This window comes from Glycine soja, chromosome 6 (assembly GCF_004193775.1).
Source record: "Glycine soja cultivar W05 chromosome 6, ASM419377v2, whole genome shotgun sequence".
Classification (NCBI taxonomy): Eukaryota; Viridiplantae; Streptophyta; class Magnoliopsida; order Fabales; family Fabaceae; genus Glycine; species Glycine soja.
In genome coordinates, this window is record NC_041007.1 from 24,817,087 (window position 1) to 24,830,556 (window position 13,470).

Here is a 13,470-nt window from a genome sequence, read left to right on the forward strand (position 1 = left end):
AAGGCTTAACCACTGGGCATGAGGTATCTTCTAAGCTTGCCCAACATGACTATTCAGGAAATTAAAAACACCATTTTTGCTATGAGCTCTTATAAGGCTCCTGGCCATGATGGGTTTCATCCTTTCACACCTCCTTTTTGAGTGCTGCTAGGTGCTCCTAGTGTAGACAAAGGATCAAGCTGAATGTTTTGATGATGCCAAAGGATTACATGAATCATATGCTTCTCAAAGATTTACTCAAGACAAAGTAATTAGAGATATTCAAGATGGATGATCAAGACAGTCTATAGAGTCTTAGAAAGGATATTAAATAGGAAGGGAATTCCAATTGAAATTGCAAAAGGTTTGGCCAAGAATTTTAAGTTAAAAAAGTCTTTTTCAACAAATTTACTCTCTGGTAATCGATTACCAGAGGATGTAATCGATTATCAGTGGCCAAAACTGATTTACAACAGCTATTAAAATTTGAATTCAAAATTTGCACTGTGTAATCGATTACACATATATGGTAATCGATTATCAGCAGTTTCTGAACGTTTTAATTCAAATTTTAAAGAGTGTAATCGATTACACACTTATTGTAATCGATTACCAGAGGAGTTTTTCAGAAAACATTCTCAACAGTCACATCTTTTTATGTGGTTATTAAATGGCTATCATAGGCCTATATATATGTGACTTGAGACACGATTTTGATAGAGTTTTTCAGAACAACAAGTGTTTATCCTCTCAAAGAGCAAAAATCATTCTATCCTCTTAAAAATTCCTTGGCCAATTCAATTGCAATTCATTAAGGAATTATTTGAGTGCTCAATCTGTAAAATCTATCTCTTTCTAGAGAGATTCATTCTTCTTCTTCTCCTCATTCTTTAAGGGATTAAGAGACTGTGGGTCTCTTGTTGTAAAGGAATTCTAAACACAAAGGAAGGATTGTCCTTGTGTGTTTAGAACTTGTAAAAGGAATTTACAAGATAGTGGAACTCTCAAGCGGGTTGCTTGAAGACTGGATGTAGGCACAAGGGTGTGGCCGAATCAGTATAAATCTGAGTTTGCACTTTCTCTTCCCTTAATCTCCTTTGTTTATTATTGCTTTATATTCATATTCAAATTGTTTTATTTGAATTAATATTTAAGAAGTTCATTGTTAAGGGAATTTATAACTTGAAAAGAAAGTGAAATAGATTTTTAATTGGGGAAGTATTTTGGGATATCTTAATTCAACCCCCCCTTCTTAAGATAACTGAGGCCACTTGTCTAACAAGTGGTATCAGAGCTTCATTCTTGTATAAAGTTTTGAAGCTTCAAGAAAAAGATGGCCTCAGCAAACTCCTTATTTCCAGAAGGGAATTCTATCAATAGACCTCCAATCTTTAATGGAGAGGGTTACCATTATTGGAAAACTCGAATGCAAATTTTTATTGAGGCAATAGACCTAAATATTTGGGAAGCCATAGAAATAGGGCCTTATATATCCACCACAGTAGAAAGAATTACAATAGATGGCAGTTCATCAAGTGAAAGTATAACTATAGAAAAACCTAGAGATAGATGGTCTGAAGAGGATAGAAAACGAGTACAATACAATTTAAAAGCCAAAAACATAATAACATCTGCCCTGGGAATGGATGAATATTTCAGGGTTCAAATTGTAAGAGTGCTAAGGAAATGTGGGACACTCTTCGATTAACACATGAAGGAACTACAGATGTTAAAAGATCTAGGATAAATGCACTAACTCATGAGTATGAATTATTTAGAATGAATGCAAATGAAAATATTCAAAGCATGCAAAAGAGATTTACACATATAGTAAATCATCTAGCAGCCTTAGGTAAAGAATTTCAAAATGAGGATCTCATAAACAAGGTGTTAAGATGTTTAAGTAGAGAATGGCAACCCAAAGTAACGGCCATTACTGAATCAAGAGATTTGTCTAACATGTCCCTTGCCACTTTATTTGGAAAGTTGCAGGAACACGAGATGGAATTATTGAGATTACACCAACATGAAGAAAATGACAAGAAAAAGAAAGGAATTGCTCTTAAAGCATCATCCTCAATTCAAGAAGAAAGTGATCACGAAAATGATCCAGATGATGATGATGATCTAAGTCTTTTTGTAAAAAGATTCAACAAGTTTCTTAAAGTAAGAGGAAATCAGAGGCGACCCAATTTTAAATCAAAGAGAAGGACATAAACTTCATCCTCTACTTTAAAATGCTTTGAATGTAATCAACCTGGACATCTGAGGGTTAATTGTCCCATCTTCAAGAAAAAGATGGAGAAATCTGAAAAGAAAAATCTTAGTGAAAAGAAACTGAAGAAAGCATACATCACATGGGATGAAAATGATATGGAATCTTCTGAAGATTCAGAAAATGAAGAGATAAATCTCTGCCTTATTGCTAAAAGTTACGAAAGTGATGAAGAGGTAACATCTTCAAATAACTTATCTATTTCTTTTGATGAATTGCAAGAAGCATTTGCTGATCTGCATAAAGAATCAATTAAACTTGCAAAATTAGTTTCATCTTCAAAGAAAACAATTTCAAATTTAGAAAATGAAATCTCAAAATTAAACAAAGAATTAGATCATCTTAGAAATGAAGTCTCAATTTCTAAAATAAATGAAAAAGTTAATATCTCCACTATTTCTGACAAGAAACTATCAGATCCTTGTAGTTGTTGTGAAAAATATGAAAAAGAAATTAAAGAGTTAAAAAATTCACTTGCTAAATTTTCTTATAGTAAAAATAATTTAGATGTCATATTAAGTAAACAAAGATATGTTTCCAATAAGAATGGACTAGGGTATAAATCTGAAAAACAACAAAAGTTTTATAAAAACTTTTCTACTTCCACACAAAAATGTAATTATATAACTTGTTTTTACTGTGGAAGAAGAGGACATGACATATCAACTTGCTACTTCAAGAAAAATTACAACATTAAAATGATATGGGTCCCAAAAGGATCCTCAGTTTATACTAACATGCAAGGACCCAATAAAGTTTGGGTACCTAAGTCAAAAATTTGATATGTAGGTGTCTTTGAGGAAGAAGTGGTACATAGATAGCGGATGCTCAAAACATATGACTGGAGATGCATCAAATTTTACACATATCTCTCCAAAGAAAAGTGGGCACGTAACATATGGTGACAACAACAAAGGTAGAATCCTTGGAGTTGGTAAAATAGGTACAAATTCTTCAAACTCCATTGAAAATGTTCTACTTGTTGAAGGCCTTAAGCACAACCTGCTTAGCGTTAGTCAATTATGCGACAAAGGCTATCTAGTATCATTTGATTCTCAAAAATGTCTTATAGAACATAAGCATGACATTAATATAAAGCATGTAGGACATAGAGTCAATAATGTTTACATGATAGACTTAAGCATAAAACTAGAAAACAATCATTGCTTTCTTAGCAAAGATGATGATCCATGGTTATGGCATAAAAGAATTGCTCACATAAACATGGATCACTTAAATAAATTAATTTCAAAAGATTTAGTAGTTGGTTTGCCTAAATTGAAATTTGAAAAAGATAAATTATGTGATGCATGTCAAAAGGGCAAACAAACAAGAGTCTCATTCAAACCTAAAAATGTTGTTTCAACCACTCAACCCTTACAATTATTGCATATGGATTTATTTGGTCCATCTAGAACCATGAGTTTTGGAGGAAATTACTATGCTCTAGTTATAGTTGATGATTTCTCTAGATATACTTGGACATTATTTATTACACATAAAAGTGATTCATTCCAAGCATTTAGAAAACTTGCAAAAGTCATACAAAACAAGAAAAATCTCAAGATTGCATCCATTAGAAGTGATCATGGGGGTGAATTTGAAAATAAAGATTTTGAATTATTCTGTGATGAACATGGTATTGAACACAATTTTTCTGCACCTAGAACCCCTCAACAAAATGGAGTTGTTGAGAGGAAAAATAGGTCATTGGAAGAAATTGCAAGAACTTTATTAAATGATACTTCTCTTCCAAAGTATTTTTGGGCTGAAGCTGTCAATACTGCATGTTACATCATGAATAGGGCCTTGATAAGACCCATTTTAAAGAAAACCCCATATGAGTTATATAATGGTAGAAAACCTAATATTTCTCATCTACATGTTTTTGGTTGCAAGTGCTTTGTGCTTAATAATGGTAAAGATAATCTAGGAAAATTCGATGCAAAATCTGATGAAGGTATTTTTCTTGGATATTCATTACAAAGCAAAGCATATAGGATATATAATAAAAGAACTATGAATATCGAGGAATCCATTCATGTTACCTTTGATGAATCTAATGTTATCTTGTCAAGAAAGAATATGCTAGATGATATTGCAGATTCTTTAGAACATATGAATATTCATGAACAAGATTCCAAAGGAAATGATAAAGGAAACAATGAAGATCCTCCAGAAGAAGTCAAATCAAATGATGAACTTCCAAGAGAATGGAAAGCTTCAAGAGATCATCCCCTCGACAACATTATTGGTGATATCTCAAAAGGGGTAACAACTAGACATTCTCTTAAAGATTTATGCAATAATATGGCTTTTGTATCTATGATTGAACCTAAAAATATAAAAGAAGCCATAATAGATGATAACTGGATCATTGTCATGCAAGAAGAACTGAATCAATTTGAAAGAAATAATGTGTGGAAACTAGTAGAAAAATCTGAAAATTATCCTGTCATAGGAACAAAATGGGTTTTTAGAAATAAATTAGATTAACATGGCATAATTATTAGAAATAAGGCTAGGTTAGTTGCAAAAGGGTATAATCAAGAAGAGGGAATAGACTATGAAGAAACATATGCTCCAGTTGCAAGATTAGAAGCCATTAGAATGCTCTTAGCATATGCATCCATAATGAATTTTAAACTCTATCAAATGGATGTTAAAAGTGCTTTTCTAAATGGTTTAGTTCAAGAAGAAGTATATGTTGAACAACCCCCAGGCTTTGAAATCCCGGATAAACCAAATCATGTTTATAAATTGCAAAAGGCTCTTTATGGTTTGAAACAAACCCTAGGGCTTGGTATGAACGCTTAAGTAATTTTCTTCTAGAAAAAGAATTCTCTAGAGGTAAAGTGGATACCACATTATTCATAAAGAGAAAACATAATGATATTTTGTTGGTTCAAATATATGTTGATGATATAATTTTTGGATCCACTAATGATTCATTGTGCAAGGAGTTTTCCCTTGATATGAAAAGTGAATTTGAAATGTTAATGATGGGAGAACTAAAGTACTTCCTGGGATTACAAATCAAGCAAACTCAAGAAGGTATATTCATCAATCAAGCCAAGTACTGCAAGGAATTAATAAAAAGATTTGGGATGGAAAGTGCAAAACACATGGCTACACCGATGAGCACTAGCTGTTACTTAGATAAAGATGAATCTGGTCAATCTATAGACATGAAACAGTATCGAGGTATGATTGGATCTCTTCTCTATTTATCTGCTAGTAGGCCTGATATTATGTTTAGTGTATTCATGTGTGCTAGGTTTCAATCCAACCCCAAACAATCACATTTGAGTGCAGTTAAGAGAATCATGAGATATCTATTAGGTACAATAAATTTAGGATTATGGTATCCTAAGAACTCAACATGTAACTTAATAGGATATTCTGATTCTGACTTTGCCGGATCTAAAACTGATAGAAAAAGCACAAGTGGAACCTGTCAATTCATTGGATCCGCTCTTGTCTCATGGCATAGTAAGAAACAAAACAGTGTTGCTTTGTCCACTGCTGAAGCGGAATATATTTCTGTCGGCAGTTGTTGTGCACAGATTTTATGGATGAAGCAACAATTATCTGACTATGGTATCCTTCTTGATCGTATACCTATTAAGTGTGATAACACTAGTGCCATAAATCTATCCAAAAACCCTGTTCAACACTCTAGAACCAAACATATAGAAATTAGGCACCATTTTCTTAGAGATCATGTCCTAAAGGGAGATTGTATATTAGAGTTTGTTGATACAAAGAATCAGCTTGCTGATATCTTTACAAAACCTCTCCCAAAAGAAATATTATTTTCAATAAGAAGAGAATTAGGGATTTTAGACCTTAGTGATTTGAATAGGTAATTTTTTTTATGAATGATTGATTGTGTTTTTGATGAAGTATGACGCTTGTTTTGTTTAATTTAGTTTACTTTTCTTGTTAGTATAATTAACTCTTTAAATAACATAAGTTTTTAGACTTAAGAAATAAGTTTTCTTTTAGGAAAAGGCTATTTTTTTTGTTCTGGTAATCGATTACATGAATACTGTAATCGATTACACCAGAACAGATGGCCTGTAATCGATTACAGTATTCATGTAATCGATTACCTGTAGGCTACCTCCTCCTGTAATCGATTACCATTACTTGTAATCGATTACCACGCGTCCTGCTCTATAAATATCACGTTTTCAGAATCTCCTGCGCAACCCCTTCCTCCTTGCGCCGTACCTCCATTTCCAAACCTCCAAACCTTCCTATCTCACTCATTTCTTCATCAAATCAACTCCCGTAAATTGCAATCTTCTTCTTTTTCATTTTTCTTTTGATTTCACCGATTAAAATCTGCAAAAACTCCCTCAAATGGCAGAATCGTCAAAGAAACGAAAGGGTTCTTCCGCCTCCGCTTCGGCTTCAAGAGCTCATCGTTCTGGAGGCACTAGCGCATCCACAGCACCAATTCCACCCTCATTGTCCTCTTCCCCAGTGTTTTCTTCCGATGAACAGCAGAAACGGTACTCCAATCTTTTCTCATCTCGTTCCATTATCGACCCTAAGTTTATTGATATGGAATTCTTTTCTGCTGAAACCTTTGATTGCATTCAAGCCTTTCAGAACTTAGGTCTTCTACCTTTTATGTCATTACAATTGCCTATTTTTCCTGAATTGGTTAAAGCTTTTTATTGTAATCTTGATTTCTGAAATTTTTGGGATAAAAATGGTCATTGACCAGTCCCTTTTCCATGACTTAACCAAATTACCCAGTGACGGTGTACCATTTAAAGGTACACTGAATGACGACTGGAAATTTGATTTCTCTGCCCATGATGCCCGCCAGTTGGTTTGCACCAACAATGCGGATATGATCGGACGTCTTCTTGCCGGATCATTGGCTTTTGAAAGCCGCATCCTTCACTATTTAATTGTGCGTATTCTGCTTCCACGGTCTTCCAACCTTGCCCAGGTTTCTGAGGAAGATCTAATTATCATGTGGGCCTTTCATACAGGGCGTCAACTTGACTGGGCACACTTAATCAGATATCGCATGCATAAGGCATTGCGATTAAATGCTCCATTACCATATCCACGGCTTTTCACTCTCTTTTTCTGCCATTTTCAAATTCCTCTTGATTCTGAACCTTATGTTCCAATCAAGCGATCTTTTTTAATTGGTGCTGCTGTGATTGCTTCTTTTGGTTACCGCAAAGAGCGTGATGGCTCTTGGGTCAAAAAGCTTGTTCCACCTGCAGATAACTGAGGCCACTTGTCTAACAAGTGGTATCAAAAAGGGTGTTCCACCTGCTGATGATGAAGGCCACATACCAGTTGAAGATAATTCCACTCTTCTTCAAAGGCTTATGGACAAGTTTGATGGACTTCAGACTTTTGTTGGTGACAAGTTTGATGCCATGGAATTGCAAGTTGACATGCGGTTCGATGCTATGGAATCAAGGATCACTAGGGTTGAAGAAGATGTCTCCTTCATCCGAACTTGCTTTGATCCACCACCACCGCCTCCTTCATCCTCTTAGATTATATGTTATTATTCTAACTTAGTTTAATTAGTAGTCAAATATTATTAGTACTTTGCTTTATCGCCATGTATTTGGCTTTTTGTTCTAGTCTTGCACTATTATTATAATTCTCGCCTTTGTTTTGGTTAATTATGACGCTGTATGGATTTATTTCAATTTAATGGTTGGCTTTGTTTGGATATTTATTGTGTTAATGTTTGGATATTGATTGTTTTGATCTAGTTCTTTTTGATGTTGCCAAAGGGGGGAGAGAACTTGGGAGAACACATATGGGTTAGAAATCAATTAGGCATACATGCCAAAAGATAGGGGGAGTAAGGGTTCTGTGAACGTGCTATCATCTTGTATATAGCTTGTCTTGATTTCAGGTATTGTCATCATCAAAAAAGGGGAGATTGTAGACAAAGGATCAAGCTGAATGTTTTGATGATGCCAAAGGATTACATGAATCATATGCTTCTCAAAGATTTACTCAAGACAAAGTAATTAGAGATATTCAAGATGGATGATCAAGACAGTCTATAGAGTCTTAGAAAGGATATTAAATAGGAAGGGAATTCCAATTGAAATCGCAAAAGGTTTGGCCAAGAATTTTAAGTTAAAAAAGTCTTTTTCAATAAATTTACTCTCTGGTAATCGATTACCAGAGGATGTAATCGATTACCAGTGGCCAAAACTGATTTACAACAGCTATTAAAATTTGAATTCAAAATTTGCATTGTGTAATCGATTACACATATATGGTAATCGATTACCAACAGTTTCTGAACGTTTTAATTCAAATTTTAAAGAGTGTAATCGATTACACACTTATTGTAATCGATTACCAGAGGAGTTTTTCAGAAAACATTCTCAACAGTCACATCTTTTTATGTGGTTATTAAATGGCTATCATAGGCCTATATATATGTGACTTGAGACACGATTTTGACAGAGTTTTTCAGAACAACAAGTGTTTATCCTCTCAAAGAGAAAAAATCATTCTATCCTCTTAAAAATTCCTTGGCCAATTCAATTGCAATTCATTAAGGAATTATTTGAGTGCTCAATCTGTAAAATCTATCTCTTTCTGGAGAGATTCATTCTTCTTCTTCTCCTCATTCTCTAAGGGATTAAGAGACCGTGGGTCTCTTGTTGTAAAGGAATTCTAAACACAAAGGAAGGATTGTCCTTGTGTGTTTAGAACTTGTAAAAGGAATTTACAAGATAGTGGAACTCTCAAGCGGGTTGCTTGGGGACTGGACGTAGGCACAAGGGTGTGGCCGAACCAGTATAAATCTGAGTTTGCACTTTCTCTTCCCTTAATCTCCTTTGTTTATTATTGCTTTATATTCATATTCAAATTGTTTTATTTGAATTAATATTTAAGAAGTTCATTGTTAAGGGAATTTATAACTTGAAAAGAAAGTGAAATAGATTTTTAATTGGGGAAGTATTTTGGGATATCTTAATTCAACCCCCCCTTCTTAAGATAACTGAGGCCACTTGTCTAACACCTAGTGCACCCAGTAAAATTTTAATTACCAAAAATGCCCTTGATTTTTTTTCCTTATAAAAGCTTCTTTTTTTTCCTGCGCTTCACAACTATCATTTTTGTTCGCTATTTTTCTCTGTTTTTATGATTTTCGTGTGGCATTGTCTCGGGTTCGTTGGTTCGTTATGAACGGTTGGTGCGGTGAAGGTGAAGGTGCGTTGCGGTGGTTGGCGGCGGCAAACAAGGTACGCAAAAGGTGGTGGCTATGTTGCGGATGTACATATTACTTACGGATCAAGTTGAACCGTAAGAGTTGATCCGTAAGTGACTTACGGATCAACTTGATCCGTAAGAAGAGTAACTATTTTTAAAGTGTGATGTTTTTTGAATTCAGTTTCCATTTTTTAAAAATTATTAATTTGTTTGTATGACCATTTTTTGTTTGAGTTGGTGAGATGGATGAAGATGAGTGGATGTATGAAATAATGTCTGAACGAGCGGATATGGATTATGAAAATGAAGAAGCATGTGGTGCGAATGAACCACATGTTGATTGTTTGGATGCGTTTAATACTTCTCAGGTTACAATGTTAATGTTTGTCACAGATTTAATAAAATGAATACTGGTAGAAAACTTAAATTATGTGGATTGCTTTGTAGGTGTTTGAGTGCTGAGAGGATGCTTTATGGTGGGCTCGATCCGTTGTTCATGAAAATGGATTTGTGGCGGTGATTTTAAGGTTGGACACAAACACAGGTAGTAGAGGAAGGACTACATTTCTGTTAATTGGCTGTGAAAGGAGTGTCGAGTATAGGTGTAGGAAAAAAGAATTTATCAGAAGAGACACTGGGACTAGGAAATGGGGGTGTCCCTTCAAGCTTCGTTGCAAGCCAGTGGTTGGAGGAGAAGGCTGGATGGTAAAGTTGATTTGTGGAGTGCATAATCATGAATTGACCAAGTCATTAGTTGGACATCCATATGCGGGACGATTGACTAAAGTTGAAAAAACAACTATTGCTGATATGACGAAGTCCATGGTGAAGCCAAGAAACATTCTACTAACTCTGAAGGAATACAATGCCAATAGTTGTATGACCATTAAACAGATATACAATGCAAGAAGTACATTCCGTTCTTCCATAAGAGGAAGCGATCTTGAAATGCAACATCTGATGAAGCTTCTTCAACATGATCAGTATATTCATTGACATAGAATAAAGGATGAAGACGTGGTTCGTGATATCTTTTGGTGTCACCCTTATGCAGTGAAGTTAGTCAACGCATGTAATTTGGTGTTTTTGATAGACAACACCTACAAAACTAACTGATACAGACTCCCATTGCTTGATTTTGTTGGGGTGACATCGACTGGGATGACATTCTCTGCTGGTTTTGCATATGTGGAGGGTGAATGCATTAATAATTTGGTCTGGGCTTTACAACGCTTCCAAGGCCTTTTTTAAAAGCGTGATGCCCTCCCTGGAGTTATTTTCACTGACAGAGACCAAGCATTGATGAATGCAATGAAGGATGTATTTCCTGAATGCACAAATTTGTTGTGCAGCTTTCACATAAACAAGAATATGAAGGCCAAATGTAAATCACTAATTGCGCAAAAAAATGCTTAGGATTATGTCATGGATTGCTGGGGATGTCTGACTGATTGTCCTTCAGAACAATAGTTTGATGAATGCCTGAAGAAGTTCAAAATGGCTTGCGCACCTTGGCCAATGTTTGTTGACTATGTCAAGGAAACATGGATAATACCACACAAGGAAAAATTTGTTTCCGCCTGGACTAATAAGGTGATGCACTTAGGAAACACAACAACAAAAAGGTATGAAACTGTTCAACTATTTCTATTGATGTTGACAAATTTATGGAATTGTATTATTGTATATGTTTATTTTTATTTGTGTATTTGAAATGTATGGTTGAATCTGCTCACTCGTCTTTAAAAAGACTGTTACAAAATAGCATTGGAGACTTATGCAGTGCATGGGATTCCATGAACAACATGATTACGTTGCAGCACACGGAGATTAAAGCATCATTTGAAACAAGTACACATGTTGTTGGACATGTGTTCAAAATACCCTAAACAGGAGGCTTCTTGGAATGGTTTCAAGGTATGCTTTAAATCAGATTGTTGTTGAATTAGAGCATGATGACTATGCTGGCAAGAATCCCTTAAGTTGTGGTTCGTGGTGAGAACCACGCTTAGTCTTTCTTGTGCTTGTGAGCTATCCAAATATGTTAGTGGTTGCATCCCACTAGATTCAATCCATATGTTCTGGAGGAGACTCAGTTTTTCAAACCAAGGGTTATCTAAGCCCAAGGTAAGCATCAAGGAAGTAATGGAAACAATATCCAAAAGATTCGAAGAACTTGATGTTTGTGGCAAGTTTACTTTGAAGACTAAACTTTGGGAAATTGCATACCCTGATCAGAATTTGATGTGTCCTCCTCCAGCAAAGGTTAACACAAAGGGGGCACCGAAGAAAGCTATGAGCAGGAACCCAAGGTCAACAAAGCGCGATCCATCTTACTAGGAGTACGTAGATGCCTTTGAATCTATGCAAAATAGCAATTCGTCAGTGAGGCGTACTGCATCATCCTCTGAGCAACCGAATCGAAGAACGATGATGCCTATGTTGGACCAGTTTCAGCCATTTATGCACGACTTCATTGATAAGATTGTTGATGTCAAAGCAGATGGTAATTGTGGATATCGGTCGGTTGCCAGTTTATTAGGTATGGGTCAAGACTCTTGGTCGGGGGTTCGCAACTATCTGCTTAAAGAACTTGTCAAATTCTCAGAAGACTATATCAAGCTCTTTGGTGGAACGGAGAGATTTGAGGAATTAAGGATGTCACTACTTGTTGATGGGTTAACCAAGGTATGTAATTTATGTATTTGAGTTTTAAGACTTAACTTTGAAATTAAGTTTGACGTGTATATTTGTTTCATTCAGGTGACTACGGATAAGTGGATGGATATAACGGACATGAGACATGTCATTACATCAAGGTATAACGTAATCGTTGTATCCTTGTCTAAATAACAAAGCACGACATTTTTTCCTCTAAGAAGTCAACCGCTGGCAAATTCTTCATTGCATCGCATAATTTGTATCAGTCATGTGTATGACAATCATTTTGTTGAGGTACATTGTAGATATGAAGTGTTTTTTTTTTATATTTATGCAATGAGTTTTGTAGGATTGAGTTAACACTTTTTTCGCATGTACAACGGGTTTATTTAAATGAACATTGTCCCTTACCGTCTATAGCATTGTTATGGTCTAGCAATTGTCATCTGTAGGCGAAGTCGTGGCCAAATCCATATATTAGCATAATGTAGCATTACAAGAGCTTCGTGATGTTCAAGAGAGACTATTTTGACATAAATGATGATTGAACATGTAATTTATAATGACTGATCGTTTTGAATTGGATATTCACATTTATGTGCCTTTCTATATTTGTTACGTCCACAACAAAATTATTACTTAATTCTAAAAAAGCATGTATGATATATCGTTGTCTGAGTTGACAACACATTGTGAAACAACATGTATGATAAATTTTTGTCTGCATTAACATAAAGCACGTGAAAGGACCTTGCACAGCATGACTACACATGCAGATCTGATGCAAGCTAAAGCATGTCACGTCATTGGCGTAGTTGACAACACATATAGAAAGCATGTGCATACGTATTTTTCATCCTTAAAAAGTGCAGCACTGATATTAAAACTCATCTATATATATGACACAACCTAACACTGTAAAAAACCACAAGTTTCAGTCGTAACCCAACTCTTACAAAAAACTATGGCATTCTTGGGAGAGACAAGTAGTCGACAGTTGTGAACTTCACATTAGGTTTTATTTTTCCAAATGGATCCATTGTTCACAATGACAGTGGTGTTTCCTTTCAAGCTTCCACTCCAGTTTCCATTCGAGTACCTAACGGGTGTGATTTTCAAATGTTAAAAACCAGAATACACAATACCCTTAAGCTAACCGACATATGCAGGTAATCAATTTCGGTTTCAATGTATACAACTGAAAGATGATGCTGATGTTAACACAATGTTAATGTGTAATCATGAACTTTCGTTTGTTGGTCTGATTGAGTTATTATGTAGCATTGCTAGAATCCTAGATGGTATTTTAAACTTACTTGAAGCTATTA